Here is a 14,122-nt window from a genome sequence, read left to right on the forward strand (position 1 = left end):
GCAGGGGGCTGGAAGGAGGAGGCGGGAGAGTCTGTGAAGCGGGGGAGCAGGCAAGAGGGCAGTTGGTGACCTGGCAGAGCAGGAGGCAGGCAAGAGTGGGACGTGGAGGAGCAGGAGGGAGGCCAGGCTCTGGGCTGGAGGAGCAGTAGGCAGCAGAGCATCCAGGAGCGTTGGTGGTATAGTGGTGAGCATAGCTGCCTTCCAAGCAGTTGACCCGGGTTCGATTCCTGGCCAACGCAGACCAGCTTTTCTTCTGCCTGGCTGCATCATGCCTTCCCCATTTAGCAACAGCAGGCTGCAGGGGCTGCTTTATACCATTCTGAGATTTCAGGCAGTGTTGAAGCACTGCAGCAGGTGCCCAGAGAACCTTGGGATTCTCCATGCCTGGGTGTCACACTCAAGTTTCAGTGGGGCTCAGGCACTGTGCTACCTGCTCTAGCTTTCGGGCTAGCCCTGCTTTAGGCAGGCATTTGGACTAGTGACCTCCTGAGATGCCTTACAGTCTACCTCCTTCCATGAAGCAACAATTCCCAGAGAGCTGTGCCCTCCCTCCTTCCTCTACATCACGGGCAGTAAGTCAGCCTCTTCCCCGCAGGAAGGGGAGCCCGCTCATTGCTCGGCACTTGGCGCATCTCCTGTCCTTTTGCCTTGACTCTCCAGACCCTTTCCCACACGCTGACCCCTTGAGACCGACACAGCATTCCCCCAGGTGTCGGTGTGGCACAGCCCTCCTTGCCCAGCATGCCCAGCCCTGAGCAGGGAAGAAGGAAGCACCCTTGCTGCCCCAGGAACCGTCCATGAGGAGGCGCTGCAGGCCAAGTGCTTGGCTTGCCATCCCCTGGGGCTCTGGAGGGAATGGAGGAAGTCACGGGAAAGGCAGACGTGTGCCTGGAGCCCTTGACAGGACACTGGCGTGCGTAGAGCCGTAATTCACTGACGGTTCCTTTGGTTGCTCCCCTGAAGGAGTGCCTTGGGCTTTGGGAGATGTGTCGGAAGTGTGCTGCGCCTGTGCTGGGTACTCCGGTTCCATGCGGTACGAAGCGCGTGTAGGAGCTGCGATCACCAGTCCGCAGCCCTTGGTGGGAGCAAGGCAAGGGTGCTCCCAGGATACATCTCCCCCTGCAGCAGTGCCAGGAGGAGGCTGGCTGAGGTGGGCTGGCTCTGGCAGCTGCAGGGTGCGGACCAGCAGCAGCAGCAGCAGCAGCGGGTCAGGATGGCTGAGTGGTCTAAGGCGTGTTGCGTTCAGGTTGCAGCCTCCCTGGGAGGCATGGCTTCGAGTCCCACTCCTGACAGGCTCTTCTCTCTGGCTGCCCCCCTTCATGGTTTCTCTCTCTTGGCCTCTCTCTTCAGTGGAGGATTCTTGCCCCTCTGGGGGCTCTGCTCAGCCTGCTGACCAGGTCTTGCTGCAGTCCCAGCTCCTGTAGAAGGAGAAATGGGCGTACCCATGCTGCCCCACCAGTAGCAGGTGGGTAGGCCTAGAACAGAATCATGGAAGGAGGAGAGCCCCTGGGGAACTCCACTTTTCCACTCTCCCCTACAAAAGTGACATTCTGCATGCCTCTCCTCTCCCCTGCAATATGGAGCTTTGGGCATTCTTCAAACATTCACCCACAGAATACTCTCTCCCTGCTTCTGCTTTACCCTTCAACAACCCTTCTGGTTGGAAGGAATTTCAGGGAGAGTGCATCCTCCTGCTTCTGGCAGGCTCCCACCAGCTGATCAGTGCTTTGTCCTTTTGGGTCATAAAATACCTTCAGGACAGACATTTCACAGCCTCTCTGGACCCCTGTTCCCATGCTTAGGCACCCTCTGGGTGATCATCTGTGTTTGTGTAGCCAGTCACAAACTGCCTGCTCAACTTCTGACGATGGCGCTCATCCTCCAGCCATCGCAGTAGCCTCCTGGTAGGCACCAGGAGGCTCCTATTAGATCCCTGCTAAGCATTTTCTTCTCCCAGCTGAGCAAGCCTTGGGTCCTCAGCCTATCCTCACAAGGCCAGAGCCCCCTGCCCTGACTATCCTAGCGATCCTCTGTGGAACATGCTCCAGTTTATCATCGCCATTCCTTGGTTCCCCAGATAGTCCTTCTCCCCCCGTTTTGGAGATGGGGCAACTTTTCCCTCTCCTTTGTCATCAGGGAGCTCCTCTGCCCTCTGCTCCCAAAGCTGGAGAGCCCCTGCGATGCATCCTTCCCTCTTTCAGGCCCAGTGGCACACTCTGTAGGTGGCAATCCAGGATGTGGCATTGACCAGCAGGATTTCAACACCCAGAAAGTTTCCCTGAGCTGGCAGTTCCTCACCAGCAAACAGGGACAGCACCAGTGGGAAGAGGGACCGGTGGGAGTAAAGGCCCACCAGTAAGAGGCCAATGTGGGCATGGCAGGCTCTCTCCAACACTGCTGACAGGACAGAGGCATCTTCACACAATCCCACCACAGGTTGCACAAGCACTGGTGGCATTTTTCAGAAGGACCCCAGTCAGGAAGTATGAGCCACAGAAGAGGTCCTCCTGTGCACACAGGAAGAGGAAGAGGAAGAGGGGACATGCACAGGGTGGTATCAGAGCATGCCGGAGCATGTCGGGATTGAGGGAGATGCTGAAGGAGCTGGGATTGTTCATCCTGGAGAATAGAGGGTGAGGGGGCTTCTGCTATATTAAGGTAGCTCTCTGGCTTGCCAAGGCCTGCCCTTAGCCAGAAATTTCTTGGGAGTGCAGGACACAGGAGTGGCTTGGCCTCCTGCGTGAGCCAGCCTGGCCTGAGCTGCAGCTCCCAGGAGCTGGGGAGCTCTGGGAGATCTCTGGCTGCCCATTGAAGCCTGTAAGGGGGGCACAAAGTGTCCTCCCCGCAGTGTCCCGCAGGGAGGAGCAGCATCGGAGGCTGCAGTGGACGGAACATTTGCCGTGACCTTGAGGAAGCAAACAGTCTGGGGAGCACAGGCAGCCCCAGCAGGCCGTGCTGCCAGGAAGGAAACCAAGGACAAAATACCCCAAGCAAGGAAGCTGCCTTGTGGGCACTGGCACACACAACCCACTGGCCCAGAACCCTTTCTCCCCAAGTGCTGGGTGAGACTAGCAGAGCCCCAGGAAGACCCTCCATTGCTTGGAGAAACGCTATCTCAGCCCCAGAAGGGACATCCCTCCTCCTGCAGCGGCACAGCTTCTGCATGGGAAAGGGCTGTCCCTTTCCCCGTGCTCCAGCCCCTGGAGTGTGGGGGGGGTCCCTCCACCTCTTTGCAAGACCTTCAGAGACTGGGCCCTGCTCTTGCTGCTCCCAGACACTCCTCCCACCCTGCTCGGTCCTGCAGATCCCAGGGATGGATGAGGAAAGCCCTCAGCGATGCTGCTTCTCTGGGACATGCTTTCAGATTTGTGACTCTGTGGAAATTCAACCCTTCTCCAGTGACTAGGTGTTTCTCACGCCCTCTCTGAATGTAACTCTCCATTTGAAATCTTGGGCTTGGGCACGGCAGCCTGGTCTGTCCTGTGGGTTCAGAAGCACCAGCTGCCAGCCCAGTGCTTTGGGCAGTCCAAAGGTACCAGGCGGTTGCGTCCTCAGTGTCCCGGGCTAAGTGTGAGATCCAGCAGAGTGTCTCCGCATGTGTTTCCTCCCGTCTGACTGCTGGGAGGAAGGGCCCTGCTCTCAACACACAGGCTCAAACCCTGCCACAAGGAGGATAGCTCCAGTGCAGCTTCTCCCCACTGTGTGCGTGGACCCTTGGCCAGGTGGACCCAGGGCATGTGGGAGAGCTGCCTTGAGCTAATAGTAGAATTCACCGAAGTCTGGACCAGTCTGGAGCAGCCTCAGGAGAGAAAAACCTCATTCTCACTGCGGGAAGGGCCGCTTTGGGGCAGAAGGGGACAGCGTGTCCTGCAAAAGAGGACCAGGCTCTGAAGTCAGCCAGGACTGTCCCAGCAGAGGAAGGCAGTCCAGCTTGTGCAACCCATAACAAGCTGCCTTGGGTCCTCCTGCCAGCTCTTCCCTCTGTTGAACCACATCCCCTGCCCTCTCTCTTGGTCGCCCCCTTCGGCAAGGTCAGGAGCTTGGCTAGGACCGCAACCAAGAGTAAGGATATGTGGTTAGCGGCTGCTTAGTATGAGGTACAAGGTGAGAACAGGACAGGCAATAACTTACAGAGGCAGACTTGGAGGCTGTCCAACATGGGGGTGAAGGGAGGCAGCAGCAGAGACCGCAAGTGCAAGCATCGAGCCACAGATCGCTGAGCCACGAATGTAGTCTGCAAGGTGCAACGTTGAAGAGCTTCAGCTGGAAAATTCATAAACTAGTCTAACGAGGAAAAGGCAAGATTCTCCCAGGTTACCAGCCTGGGTCTTGTAAGAGAGGGCGTGCCAGGCTTGCACAAAGTGCTCTGCCACTCCCTTGAAAGATCCTGTGAGCAGAGGGTGGCCTGGTGGCCCTGAAGAAGGCTGCACTTGCTGATGCCCAGGGAGATGGAGAGACTGCCAGGCTCAGCCAGGAGCACGTGGCTCGGCAAGGGTGGCCACAGGGGAAAGACCACACCTGTCCAGGAGGTCCCATGGTGTAATGGTGAGCACTCTGGACTCTGAATCCAGCGATCTGAGTTCAAATCTCAGTGGGACCTTGAGCTTTTGGCTCCCTCAGGGCTTTCCTCCGCATGCTTGCACATTTAGCTCTCTACGGCTACCTGAAGGGGGGTTGTAGTGAGGTGGGTGCTGCTCTCTTCTGTCAGGTGGCTGGAGATAGGATGAGAGGAAAGGGCCTCAAGTTGAGGCAAGGGAGATTTAGGTTAGCTATTAGGAAAAAATTCACTACTGAGAGGGTTGTCACACATTGGAATAGGCTGGCCAGGGAAGTGGTTGAGTCACCATCCCTGGAGGTATTCAAAAGGCGAGCGGTCGGTCGGGGTACTCCATAACACGATTTAGTGGGCATGGATGATGGTTGGACTCGATGATCTTGAAGGTCTCTTCAAACATAAATGATTCTATGATTAGCAGCCTTGCCTTGCTGTCAGGGCAATGGTTTAATGCACTCTCATCTTCCGTCCTTTCCTGTGCTCCCAGCCCTGGGACTGACACCAGTGCCCCTTCTGCTGCCCTGTGCCCACCAGCCGTCTGCAGCGTTCCTGAGCGCTGGACCTCGCCCCCTCTCTGCTCCCTTGGTCTTGATGGCTGCTCCTGGATGAGGGCGTCCAGCAGTGGCTCAGAGAATCACACAACACCTGAGGTGGAGAGCCTGCACTCCAAGCCTGGCTCAAAGCAGCCTCAAGTGGAGGAGGCTATTCAGGGCCTTGTCTGCTTGGATGTGGGACACCTCCAAAGATGGAGACGCTACAACACTCCCCGGGCAACCGTTTCCCGTCTTTCATTACCACTGTGTGTGGCAGTACTTGTATTCCCACCCCTGTCCATTGCTTCTGGTGCCATCCATTTCTCTGAGGCTTTTCTGTCTTTCTCTTGCCTGCTTGTTTATTTTTGGTGCTCTGGTATCAGTTCAGGGAGCTCCACCCACAACTGGCAGTGCCCCGTGCATGGGGACAGACTCACGGTCGTGGGAGAGAGCAGGTTCTCCCTCTGCCTTTATCCTGGGGTCGGCTGGGATAGAGTTTACTTTCACAAGGAGCTGGAGGGGGCCCAGCCAGGACAGCTGACCCGAACTAGCCAAGGGGGTATTCGATACCGTATGATGTCATGCTCAGTATATAACTGGGGGAGCTGGCGGTGGGGGGGTGAAGGGATCACAGCTCAGAAATGGGCTGAGCATCAGGTTCTGTGCGGTGAGCAATTGCACTGTGCGTCACATGCTTTATATATTCATTGGACAGCAAGCAGCCGTGTGGTGCTTAGTTGCCAGCTGGGCTTATCCCACGACATCCTTGCAGCTATGTTGGCGAACGGAGCGGGGAGGAGAACAAACCACCACGAGACTCCAGCGGTGCTGCACAGAGTCTTTAATGAGAAGGAGGAGATGCAGTGGCACGGAACAGAGACCAAGAAACACGTCTGCAGGGTTCAGGGAGGCACAGAGAATGGCCCATTTCCCAAGAACAAGCTCCAGGCAAAGCGCTTGCCTTTCCCCATTCCGATTGAGCCGGTGGCAATGCCAGCCCACCAAGAGCAGGCCCTAACTCCGGCACACTCCCTGCGTCAGCAGGAGGTTCAGCAAAGCAGAAGAGAACGAGCCCTTTCCTGAGGAGCTCAGAGCAAAGCAGAGCCACAGGAGACACGGCGAGGCCTGCAGTGCAGCGAGGAGCAGCAGGCACAGGTGCCTTCTGCCTGGTGGGATGAGGACACTCAGCCCACCTGCAAGCCGTGGCTACGCTCCTGCTGCTGCAGGATCCCTGTCTTCCTTGGTGCTCCAAAGGGGATGATCTGCTGGCTTCAGCAGTTCAGACCGCAGCGGGTGGGAGGCAGACACAGCCCTGACCCCCCCAGACCAAGGGAGCCCCCAGAAGAGATGGGAACCCCCCCGGCGCTGAGGGAGCTCCCAACAGCAGCTGACAGTGAGGATCCCACGGCTGTGCTCTGAGGGAAAGAGGTGAGGATGGGGCCCGGCAGGGTCACCACCACCGGAGAGGCCTGGATGGCCACCGTCGAATCAGCGCAGCGGGCGACACAGGGCTCACTGCAGCTGCTTGCAAGTGGGGTTGGGCCGGAGGCGCCGCAGGGCGTTGGGAGACAGGGTCTCAAGCAAGACATCTCTCGGCGAGGGAGGCAAAGCTGAAACACAAAGCAGGCAGGGAGCATGAACCTCAATAGCAGTCTGTCTGTCTTTTCCTCAGCTCTCTCCGTGGAGACTCTGTGGTTTCAAAACTCCCGGTACGCCTACGTTTGCCACGGCCATCATCGAGCCCTCCGAGTTGCACGGCACAGGAAAGCTGACCCACTTTTGGAATAGGCCCCAGCGCAGTGGCTTTAAAGCGCCTGTGGAAAGACTGATCATACCCCATCTCCATTGTGGCTTTGAAGATGGCACTGGATGCACTTGGCCATTTGGTTAGAGATGGCCTCCTGCAGGTGCACGTTCTGTGGGGCAGACCGCCCTGCAGCTGAGCCCCATGGATCCCCTTCTGCTTGAAAGAGCCCTCCTCCTCCCATGTCTCCCAAGCCACCTCCCCCAAAAGGCAAAGAGATTGCAGCCCTTCAACAGTTGTATGGCAGGGCAAAGCTGAGGCAGCCCAAGTATCAGCCTCAGTAGCCACCAAAACAGCAGTTCAGCTCACAGAGAGAGATGGAGGGGACTCAGGCTTACCTTGCTCCTCGAGGAAAGGGAGGCAAGACAGGAGGATGCAGAGCTTGGAGCAGCGCAGGCTTTTATGCTGTGTCCCAGAGCCCTGGGGGACCCACAAACATTCCTTGCTCATGAAGCCTCTCCACACCTAGTAATTGCAGCTTGCCAAGGCCTCTCTGGTGATTAAGCCCTTGCCTCTTTCACCCAAAATGTTTTCCTCTCACTGCGTATCGTCTAACATCAATATAATTAATTTGTGTCCAGCTCTGCTAAGACCTGTTTGCTCCGAGGTCTCAGGCTAGCTGTGCAGAGATTTTAAGTGACTGTGTCCTTCCCACAGCCAAATTAACCTGTTTTCCTCAGCAAGGTCATCCCAGATGCCAAAGGCCTAGACGGCCTGCTTTTGAGCAGAGGCTGAGCGCAGTGAGCCAAAAGATCGTGGCTCTTTCTCCTGGGTCAGGGATGGGGTGGCCCATTCCATGCATTTCAAACTACAAAGGGACATCGGATCAGTCTCCCAGAGCACCTGGGAGTCACATGGCCCTTGAGCAACCACCAAAAGGCACTGCCTTGGAAGACAGCAAATGCGGGAGGTTGCATAGAACCACCAGTTGATTCAGGAAGGATGCTAAAATGTGTGGAAAATCCCGTGAGGAAAGCGGCACTTTGGGACTATAAGCTCTGGTATCCCTGGTACGCCTGAGGCTGGGGCAACGTGTGCACTGAAGTCCACTGCAGGGTGACTCATGTTTGCCTGGAGTTCAGGGTTTTTCCCAACTCCTCCACATCATGATGACTCCCAGGTGCTCTGGGAGACTGATCCGATGTCCCTTTGTAGTTTGAAATGCATGGAATGGGCCAGCCCATCCCTCACCCAGGAAAAAGGGTTGTGAGCTTTTGACTCCCTGCCCTGAGCCTCTCCTCAAAAGCAGGCCATTGAGGCTTCTGGGATGACCTTGCTAAGCTAAACAGGTGAATTTGGGCGTGGGTCTCTTTCAGAGAAGGAAGAGGGCAACTCATTGATCACAAAACCATGCTGTGGTAGAGCCTGATGAGCGTAAGCTAGGTCCTCCTGGCTGTCACTCCGGCCCACAGGGGTCTTCCTTCCAGCCCACAAAGGACTTCCTTTGACGTTGAGGTTTGCCACATCCCTGGTGAGATGAGGCTCTTCTCCCATATGGGATTGTGCAGTCTTGATGTTCTGCTTAAATTTACTCACAGTCTCCTGTGTGTCTATTAGGTGTTGAGATGCTTCATGAGCAAGGAATGTTTGTGCCCCCCCCCCCCCCCGGGGCTCTGGGACACAGCATAAAAGCCTGCGCTGCTCCAGGCTCTGCATCCTCCTGTCTTGCCTCCCTTTCCTCGAGGAGCAAGGTAAGCCTGAGTCCCCTCCATCTCTCTCTGTGAGCTGAACTGCTGTCTTGGTGGCTACTGAGGCTGATACTTGGGCTGCCTCAGCTTTGCCCTGCCATACAACTGTTGAAGGGCTGCAATCTCTTTGCCTTTTGGGGGAGGTGGCTGGGGAGACATGGGAGGAGGAGGGCTCTTTCAAGCAGAAGGGGATCAATGGGGCTCAGCTGCAGGGCGGTCTGCCCCCCAGAATGTGCACCTGCAGGAGGCCATCTCTAACCAAATGGCCAAGTGCATCCAGTGCCATCTTCAAAGCCACAATGGAGATGGGGTATGATCAGTCTTTCCACAGGCGCTTTAAAGCCACTGCGCTGGGGCCTATTCCAAAAGTGGGTGAGCCTTCCTGTGCCGTGCAACTCGGAGGGCACAATGGGGGCCGTGGCAAACGTAGGCGTACCGGGAGTTTTGAAACCAAAGAGTCTCCACGGAGAGAGCTGAGGAAAAGACAGACAGACTGCTATTGAGGTTCATGCTCCCTGCCTGCTCTGTGTTTCAGCTTTGCCTCCCTCGCCGAGAGATGTCTTGCTTGAGACCCTGTCTCCCAACGCCCTGCGGCGCCTCCGGCCCAACCCCACTTGCAAGCAGCTGCAGTGAGCCCTGTGTCGTCCGCTGCGCTGACTCGACGGTGGCCATCCAGGCCTCTCCGGTGGTGGTGACCCTGCCGGGCCCCATCCTCACCTCTTTCCCTCAGAGCACAGCCGTGGGATCCTCCCTGTCAGCTGCTGTTGGGAGCTCCCTCAGCGCCGGGGGGGTTCCCATCTCTTCTGGGGGCTCCCTTGGTCTGGGGGGGTCAGGGCTGTGTCTGCCTCCCACCCGCTGTGGTCTGAACTGCTGAAGCCAGCAGATCATCCCCTTTGGAGCACCAAGGAAGACAGGGATCCTGCAGCAGCAGGAGCGTAGCCACGGCTTGCAGGTGGGCTGAGTGTCCTCATCCCACCGGGCAGAAGGCACCTGTGCCTGCTGCTCCTCGCTGCACTGCAGGCCTCGCCGTGTCTCCTGTGGCTCTGCTTTGCTCTGAGCTCCTCAGGAAAGGGCTCGTTCTCTTCTGCTTTGCTGAACCTTCTGCTGACGCAGGGAGTGTGCCGGAGTTAGGGCCTGCTCTTGGTGGGCTGGCATTGCCACCGGCTCAATCGGAATGGGGAAAGGCAAGCGCTTTGCCTGGAGCTTGTCCTTGAGAAATGGGCCATTCTCTGTGCCTCCCTGAACCCTGCAGACATGTTTCTCGGTCTCTGTTCCGTGCCACTGCATTTCCTCCTTCTCATTAAAGACTTTGTGCAGCACAGCTGGAGACCTGTGTTCATCTCTCCTCCTCCCTCAGTTAGCTACGTGCTCTGCAAGAAAGAGTAACTGGGTTCTGTCCTGAGTTTACCACATGTTGTCCATAGAGCTCCCTGAACTGATACCAGAGCACCAAAAATAAACAAGCAGGCAAGAAGAAGACTAAAAGCCCCAGAGAAATGGAGTGTGAGTCTGTAACCTGCTCATCACAGCCCTGAAATGTCTCCCAGGGTCAGCCCTGCGTCCCAACCCTGAAAGCATTCAGAAGCTGATCTCATTTCTTCTGCCAGTGTTCCCAGTGCTTTCTGCATGTATGCTCAGGAAGCAGTGACTTTTCATTGCCTCCCCCGAGTACTCCCTGGCAGAGGATATTAGCAGGCTTATGAACTGGCCTGGGATGGTAACATGGAGAAGTGTGCTCAGCTGAGTTGTGGAGGGTGTCGTCCAAAACAGGCAGGGATAAGTTGCCTCTCTGAGCCTGAATCTCAGCGAGACTCATGGGATTTGGAAGTCAGGTTTATGCCTCCTTTCCTTTTGCTGATGCACCTTGCTACTCACAGGTGTTTTGGAGGCAAGAAGCACCTAAGCTGCTCAGCAGTAAAGCAAGGCCTCCTACTTGCAAGCATGCAGCCAAGCACAAAGCTAGATCCAGTGTCACTGTTTAGTCTTGCAGATTATGCATTACTCTCCTCAGCGCTGCACCACCAACACCTCTCAGCGGTCACTGCTGCTCCAGGTGCATGAATTTTGGACCAGGGGCACATCTTCCCCTGACCGAATGCTGTTGCTTTTGCTTTCTCTCTTGGTCCCATCCGGCAGCAAGTGGAAAGCCTTCTGCAAGGTGTCCTTCCTCTGCAGCAGACCTCCATGTCTGCATGCTAGGTGTCCTTACAGGGATGCCACCAGTGTCTTTGTGTGGCTGATTCCCACTTCTGCACAGCTAGGGGCTCTGTCAGCCCTGCCAAAGGGACACTGAGGTGATTAAGGACTTGGCTCATCTGTCATACAAGGACAGGCTGGGCAGCTGGGGTTGGTTAGCCTGGGGAAGGGAAGGCTGAGGGTGCTGAAGAGTGGACAGGTAGATTAAAGGAGAAAGCGCCATCCTCTTGTCAGTGGTGCCCAGTGGGAGGGCAAGAAACAATGGACAGAGGTGGAAATATGAGAAATGTCTCACACTAAGTAACCCCATTTTACTGCGGGGGTGGTCAAAGACCAGTGTCCGAATTGGTGAGATGTGATTGTTAATACAGACATTTGAGTTAACGTCTCAGTCCTCTCAATTGTTGCTCACAGTCTTTGTATGAAAAACAGCCATTGCAATTCTCTCTTTCATTGGTGTTGTGGGAATAAACTCCAGGGGATGGGTATGGAGTGGAAAGGAGGAAAGCGCTGGTTTTCATGTCTGGACGTAGGCAGCATGATAGCCAGATGGATTTAGGATGGGCATTTCAGTAGGGAACTGAGCACGCACAATCACAATCCTGATCTTCATAACTCCACCTATTTGTAGCACTGCCGATGACAGAGTGGGAGTCTGTAAATACTGTGCTAATACAACACCACCACCCAGATTGGGTTTTGACTGTCAGCAGAGCAAAGAACGTTGCCTTTCTTGCTTTAAGTAACCGTGGAATCAGAGACTTGAGAAGCTTTGTCCCCTTTAGGTAGAGAGTCTAGTTGAGAGAGGATCCCTTTGACCACAGGCCGTAAGCTGCAAGAGAAGTGAGGGTGTCTCATTTCTTAGTGACCAGGAACATCGTTACACCCAATTCCAGTAAACTTCAGGATGCCTCTGCAATGCTGGAGACTGGACAGGTTAGGTCAGCCTCTCCAGGGTGACTTCAGATCAGACAGAGAGGCCTCTAAGCCACTACATCCACCCCACCTAACGCCCGTAAGTAACTATAGCGTGCAGCACTTCCCCCAAGTAAGTATATGCTCTTAGTTTCAGCAATCCCACTGGTTACGTTCTATGGTCCCCTGAATTTTTTCTCTGAGGGACTGGACATGTATCTTGAAGGCATCTGGCAGTCCTCTAATGAGGGGTTTAAGTCGGTTAGGGTTGACCAGGGCAGCTATGCAGATGATAAACCAATAGGAGATTTGTCTTTCAAAAAAACCCCAGGTATACAGCCATGGCCAGAACAGCAGTCAGCCTGAATCTAGTATAAAATCCTCCACCTGCACGGGATATTGGTTTAGAACAATGAAGATTAACACCCCACTGAGCATCTGTCCACACCACCTGCCCGGGAGAAGCACATACTGATCTTGGGAGCAATAGTAACTGAGTAACATGAGTAATTTGATTGGTCGACACAACTGTATTGTAAACATATACCAACCCTGCTTTCCTCTATCTTGGGGTCCTCCATGCATTAGGCTGGGGCTCCACTATGTGCACAGCCAAAATAGGAGGATTAATTCCCTTGGTAATGCTAAGCGTCCTTTTCTCCGTCCTCGGCCGGCAAAGAACAGACGTTGACACCGGGCACAGTCCCACAGCCCCCTGGGAGCTGGACTTCTGGGCAGGGTGGCAGCCCTCCTGAGCTCGCTGGAGAGCAGCTGCCCTCTGCCCTGCAAAGCAACAAGGCTGCCCCCTCGCTCCGGGGTTTCCTCCAGTGCCTGCAGAGCCAGCTTGGGTGGCCAAGAAGAAAGTCCCCATGCAGGGTTATGGGCAGGAGATGTGGGGAGAAGGGCAAGGCAAGGCCCTTGAGCTACCCACCCCAGGCCCAAAGGAGGTGAACTTTGCAGAGAGCCCATTTTCTGGCCCGCGTGAGGGCACAGGACAGAGGAAGGGAAGGAGGCATGAGGGCTGGCAGTGCCAGGGAGCATCAAGCAGGGCCGTGGGAGGTGCCGTCAGAGGTGCTGGGGGGAGCAGAGTGGCGCAGCGGAAGCGTGCTGGGCCCATAACCCAGAGGTCGATGGATCGAAACCATCCTCTGCTAATTGGCCCTTTTATTCCCTCCTCCTGACAGCCGCTGCCTCTCCCAGCAACTTTTAACCTGCACTGCTCTAGCTCTCTGGGCACCCATGGCCCTCCTGTTCCGTCAGCCCCTTCCCTCTGCCACTGCCACCTTCTTTCTCCTTTGCCTTCTTAGGTGCCAGCACTCCCATAGTGCCCCTCGGCAAGGCAGACGGGTGGCTGTGGAGCAGCAGGCAGAGCTCCCCCCACAAGGAAGTGGGTGGCCTGTGGACACAGGCATTTCTCCCTTCCCATCCGGCAGCTCAATCCCAACTTCCCAGCCGCAAGCAGGGACCTCCAGGAATCTGGGACAAGGCTGCTGCTACTTTGGCAGACACCACTGCAATCAGCTTGACCATCTGGGGGGTTTCTCCATCCTAGTCAGTTTGCTGCCGTGCTCACTCGCAGCTCCAGCCAGGAGCAGGGCTGAGTAGGTATTCCCAGTGGGCACTGTATTGGCCATACGTGGCTCGGTGTTGGCAGTGGTGGGGAGAGGGGCTGCTGCAGGGTGGCCTCTGTGGGGAAGAGCTAAGGGGCTGCCCTGCACCACACACACAGCTGGTTCCAGGGGCCTCCACAACACTGAGCCATCTGCAAAGCTTGTGGCACCCGGGGCACCCATGCTGGCTGGAGCAGGTGGATATTCCTGAAGGAATTGCAACCTGCGGAGAAGGCACGCCAGTGAAGACCTTTCCTGATGGGCCTGAAGCCTGTGGAAGAGCCCACACTGAAAGAGATTTTCCTGTTCAGAAGCGCAGCATGTGGAGAACCCATGCTGGAGTAGTCTGCAGTGAAGGAGTGCAGCTGAGCCTGGAAAAATTGGGAGGCATGGCGGTGTTTTCTTTGTCTTCTCTTGCTCACTACAAGACAAAACACACACATAGCCTGAGACTTTCCCTCTCTTCTGGCTTCTCAGGACTGGAATTCAGTGCTGGACACCCACCCCCTCACTCCCACGTGCACATCAGCAGGTGCTCTGAACCCTAGACTGTACCACAGGTCTGTGCAGAATCCGTGCCTGGAGCCCAGGCCTGGTTTGTCCAGTGTCCTGCTCCAACCCTGGGCAGCCCCTGATGCCAATCCACTCTCCCCACTGGCTAGTGCAGCTTGAGATTTCCTAGCAAATACCCCTCTCTCTCTCTCTCTCTCACACACACACACAAAAACACCCGCTAACCCCCCCAAAACCAGAAAAGCACAGTCTGACAGAAATGAGCTAGGAGAAGAATGCAATGAAAACAAGACCAATCGCATTCTTGT

General features: G+C 55.8%; 3 non-coding genes across 3 annotated transcripts; all 3 read left to right on the top strand.

Annotated features, from left to right (window-relative positions):
* The first annotated feature begins 167 nt into the window (after positions 1–167).
* On the top strand, positions 168–239 carry TRNAG-UCC (transfer RNA glycine (anticodon UCC)). The gene has a single exon. It is a non-coding gene; the product is annotated as a tRNA-Gly (tRNA).
* A 4,289-nt stretch (positions 240–4,528) lies between these two features.
* On the top strand, positions 4,529–4,600 carry TRNAQ-CUG (transfer RNA glutamine (anticodon CUG)). Its single transcript has one exon. It is a non-coding gene; the product is annotated as a tRNA-Gln (tRNA).
* Positions 4,601–12,773: 8,173 nt separating this feature from the next.
* Positions 12,774–12,845, top strand: TRNAM-CAU (transfer RNA methionine (anticodon CAU)). Its single transcript has one exon. It is a non-coding gene; the product is annotated as a tRNA-Met (tRNA).
* The last annotated feature ends 1,277 nt before the right edge of the window (positions 12,846–14,122 follow it).

Source organism: Accipiter gentilis, chromosome 10 (genome assembly GCF_929443795.1).
Source record: "Accipiter gentilis chromosome 10, bAccGen1.1, whole genome shotgun sequence".
Lineage (NCBI taxonomy): Eukaryota > Metazoa > Chordata > Aves > Accipitriformes > Accipitridae > Astur > Astur gentilis.